The sequence below is a fragment of the Macadamia integrifolia genome, chromosome 10 (assembly GCF_013358625.1).
Source record: "Macadamia integrifolia cultivar HAES 741 chromosome 10, SCU_Mint_v3, whole genome shotgun sequence".
In the NCBI taxonomy this organism is placed as follows: Eukaryota; Viridiplantae; Streptophyta; class Magnoliopsida; order Proteales; family Proteaceae; genus Macadamia; species Macadamia integrifolia.
Window position 1 is genome coordinate 5,439,278 of NC_056566.1, and position 5,000 is coordinate 5,444,277.

The window sequence follows — 5,000 nt, forward strand, 5'->3', positions numbered from 1 at the left end:
AGCAACAAACCCACAATAATGCAATTAAAAAAAAAAAACAATGGGATGGGAGGGAGGGACCAACCAAATATTTATTGTGCACATTGACTTGACCAATGATTCCATGAAACCCATTCATTAGGCATGTCAATGTAGACAATAGCCCACCCCTTGCACCATGACCTACATATGACGACAAGCCAAAGAGCCAAGAGGGGTGGAAATGCGTGACTATGGCCACGCTCATAAAAAGTGGCACTAGCACAACTGCACATGGCAGGAAGCAAAGCACGTTAAATTGCCACAGTGCCTAGATGGGATTAATCAACGGGGCCAACGCGTCATTTCCACGTTTTTCACATGCCATGACTCTCTTGGGCATGCTGTACAAAAACTAGTAAAAGTGGCAGTAGGCTGCGGTGAGGGTGTAGGTGCAATGTGGAGGCAGCCATGCAAACCCACCAGCTCGCATTGGCCAGCCAAGGTGCAAAACAAGGGGCTAATCATCCGGACCATCATGCCATGTTGTTGTCCTTCACATGCCATATAACTCTTGGGCATGCTATGTGGCTACCGACGTATGTGGCAACAACTATGCGGGGAGCCATGCACACCCAGTAGCATGCCCTGGCAGGCCACAATGCACATCAAAGGTAGTCATCGGAACCAACGTGCCTTGATGGTGATTTTCACATGCCAGGCCTATCTTGGGCATGCCTTGCACCTACAGGTGCATTTGGCTGCACCTGTGGGAGCATGGCAGCACAAGGAAAGAACCCTTGTACACCCAACAGCCCAGGGTGGCAGGCAATGGTGTGAGGCAGAGGGGCAGAATATCGAGATGCATTGGCCATTTTCTTATTTTCAAATGCCATGCCTCTCTTGAAAATGCTGTGTAGCTACGGACACATGTGATAGCAACTATAGGAATATGGCAATGGAAGGTAGGGAGCCATGCGCACCCAGCAGCACACAGTTGCAGGTAGTGGTGTGCGGCAGATGGGCTGACCAACTAGACAGACGAGCCATGTACTTATTTTCACATACATACCAAACCTTTGTTGGGCTTTCTTTCCAGCTATGAGTGTAGGAGGCAACAGCTGTCGAGGCATAGCGATATATAGTAGGCAACCATAAAGGCCAAGCAACACGTTGTGGCAGGCAAAACCCACACCAAGGGCCAAATCTTCGAAACCAACATACCGTGTAGATGTTTTGCACATGCCACTCTTGGGCATGCTGTACGGTGACAGACGCATGTGGTGAAAGATGTGGAGGCACGACAGCGTAAGGCAGGCAGCCATGTGTGCCCAGCAGCACACAATGGCAGGCAACTATGTGCGGTAGAGGGGATGACCATCGGGACGAACGCGCCATGTACATGTTTTCACATGCCATGCCTTTGTTGGGCATGCTGTGCATGGACGGGCACTTGTGGCAGTAGAAGTGGGGGTGTGGCAACACATGGCAGGCAGCCATGTGCATCTAGCAGCCCACGGTGGCAGGCAATACTGTGCGGCAGAAGGGGGAGGCATTGTGCAACAGAAGGGCTGACCATTCGCAAGGACGTGCACCTTCGTTGGGCATATTTTGCCATGACTAGCACATGTGACAGTAGCTATGGGGTCATGGCATGCAAGGCAAGCAGCCATGCTCGTCCAGCTGCATGCAGTGGCAGGCCTCGGAGCACACCAAGCGCCAACTCATCGAAACCAACGTGCCATTTCACTTTATTTCCCATTCCATGGGTCTTTTGGGTTTGCCTACCATGCCCGCTCATTGTCTGCTGCCCCCCTATACGACCCCTCGAAAACCACCCGGGGAGAGTGGCACCCCCCTCCCGCAAGGTAGCTCTTATGCCCTTTGCCCCTTTCCAGAAGGAGACATGACGACCCCAAAAAAATATTCCAGACTATTGTTTGAGCTTCAAATATCCAAATCAAATGAAACTTGGTATGAAATTAAGGAAAAATCCAAAGATTATTTTCATGTAAAAATCATAGTTTTGTAATAAATATTTATTTTTTTATTAATTTCTTAATATTAAAAAACATATTAAATTCAAAAACTATGAAAACTTCATTTTAATGTATTTTTCTGAAAACTAAATTTTGGATGTCTTCCAAAGGTTGATAGAATGTTTTGAAAAGATATTGGACCATTCCAACATATTTTGATATTTTTTAATATTTTATGATTGAAACATTATGAAAAATATCCAAAAAAATGGAAATACAGGGTTTAAGTGAAAATGATTGTACTTTGAGTGCTAAATAGCCAATTGCAAGGCTTTTCTAAGCCAAATGGATGTTTTACACAACATGATTTAAAGACCCAAACTATGTTCTGCAGGTATGGCCTGGACGTGTGCAGTAGTTGGTACCTCATGTGCAGCCGAAGGCCGCAAAGGAGTCTCTATTGCATGGGCTATGGGGACCACGGTAGCACCCTTGTGTGAGCCATTTGTATGCGGCTATGTGCATGGCGGACTGCAGACAGGGCACGGAAGTGCAGCAATGCCTGCAACCTTGCAAGCGCCCTGTGCTGAAATACCTATCGCATGTGCCGCCATGCCAGCCATCACGATCACTGCGTAGGAGGCCACGCCCGTGAACTTGCACGTGGTAGTGAAGCCATGCACGATGCATGTGCGACCACACAATGCAACCTTGTGCACGACGGTGCAGCCGTTCCTGTAACCTCATGCACGGCACGTCCGGTAACTCCCAAAGCCAAGCGTGCGGCGAGGTAGCGATCGACATGGCACATGCAACAATGCATGCGACCTGTAGGGTGGTGTGCAGCAATGCACGCAACCTTGCGAGTGGTAGGGCAGCCAGGGGCACGGCATGTGCGGCCATGCCAGCAACCTTGCACACGTTAGTGTAGCCAAGCGCGCGACATGTGAGGTACGGAACGTAACCTTGGGCGTGGCTGTGCAGCCATTTGCGTGTCTTGTGCGCCATACCTGTAACCTTTCGCATGGCATGTGTAGCCTCGTGCATAACATTGTGCAGGGCATGCGCAGCCGTGGTCGCAGCCTGCACCATTGCCCGCAGCTATGTGCAGCCATGCCTGCCACCTTGCCTACGGTTGTCCACCCTTTCCCACAGCAATATGTGTTGTTGCCTACCACCTTATGTGTGGTGGTGCACCCTTGCCCCCAGCCATGTGCGCTATAGCCTGCACCCATGCTAGCGATAGTGGAGCCTTACCCGCAGCCGTGCGTGAGGTGGAATGTAACCATGTGCGCGGCAGCCTGCCTCGACACCAGCAGCCTTGGGCGTGCTAGTGCAACCATGCCTGCAGCGATGCCTACACCTTGCACGGCCATGCCAGCTGCCTTCTGTGTGGTAGTGTAGCCATGCCTGCACCATTGCACGATAGCCAGCATCCATGTCCGTGCAGTACAGCCTTGCTTGCTACCACGCGAGTGTTAGCCTGCACCTTGTTAGGCCATACTAGCCACTTGCGCGCTCGGTAGTGCAGCCATGTGCAAGAGAGCCTGTCATCATGCACGCGACATGTGTAGCCATGCCAGCATCCATGCGCGTGATAGTGCAGCCTTGCTCGCAGTCGTGCACACTTGCAGCATTCAAGAGCACACTTAGGCAACATTCAGGGCATTCAAGGGCACAATTAGGCAACATTTGGGCTACACTTGGGTGCATGCGTAGACACACTTATTCAACACTTGGGGGCACGTATAGGCACACTTAAGGTGACACTTGGGGCATTCAAGAGCATGCACAGGCACACTTGGGTGCACACTTAGGCAACAGTTGTGGGCATGCATGGGCAAAGTTAGGCAACACTTGGGCCATTCAATGTGCACATGTAGTCAACACTTGGGGTGTTGTGCGGCCATTCAATGTGCACACATGGGAATATGTAGTCAACACTTGGGGACACGCATAGGCACCACCTTTCTAAGCAACCACGCCGGCACTTAACACTTCCACTAGCACTAAGTCAGCCTAACCACCCTCCTTAAGGGACTTGGGAAGAGAAGAAGTGAACATAAGAGTGAGTTTGAGAAGAATGAACTTGTATTGCACTAGAGAACTCTTGAGTACAAGGCTTGAGAACTCACTTGCTTAGTTGAACACTCTTGGTTGGTCCTTGGTGAGTGCCTTTGCCAAATGAGGCAACACCTACCCCAAGTTACAATGGATGGCTAAGATATTTACAAATGTCCTCCATCCAACGGTTAGGGAGGAAACTAGAAGCTTCCCACCTCCTTAGCGGAGCTCTAGAAATCTCTTATAAATATCTTCAACAAATATCTACAATAAAATATCTATTGTTACTTCATCTTTGTAGAAAACTCTAGAACTTGGACCTTATTTAGCCTAATGGCCTAAGTCCATGGGCTTGGTGAGCTAGGCCTGTGGGCCTATGTTGGGCAGGTCGTGACACTCTTCTCCACAAAAATCTCTGATGCCCTCGTCGCAACCTCCTTGTGGTACTTTTATTCACGAGCCGTCTCAGTATGCCAGTTGTTTCCCATCTCATCTCGCTCTCTGGTTGCCCCTTCCACTTGACTAAATACTCCATGTAAGGAGATAGTTTGTGTCACTGGAATATTGGGCCAGCAACCAAATTAGCCTCCCTCCCGTAAGGAGTAACGCCTACTGGAGTTCTTATTGTAGTCACATAACTTAGGCCTCCTACAACGTCGTCGGGTTGTCTCCGTTCTCTCATTTGCATCTTCCCCTTCTTGGCATGGATGGCTTGCTCTCAAATTCTCCTTATCTTGCCCTCCCATCCAAGGGCAAGTAAGCACCTAGCCCCTTGATGGTGTTGGAGAACTCCTTTAGTCCCAAGTTTCATCTCGACCTCTCGAGCAACATTATGTATTGGGTATTCTTTGGAGTTGATAGCCTTAGGATGCCCTTGGCCCGAGTTCCTTTGCCTCCTCCATCAAGGCAAGGTTGTGTGAGGCTCCTGTATCTACCTTTGCCTGTGTGGACTTCCCATTGATGCACACTTTTGCACACATCAACCCCTTTTGAGAGTTA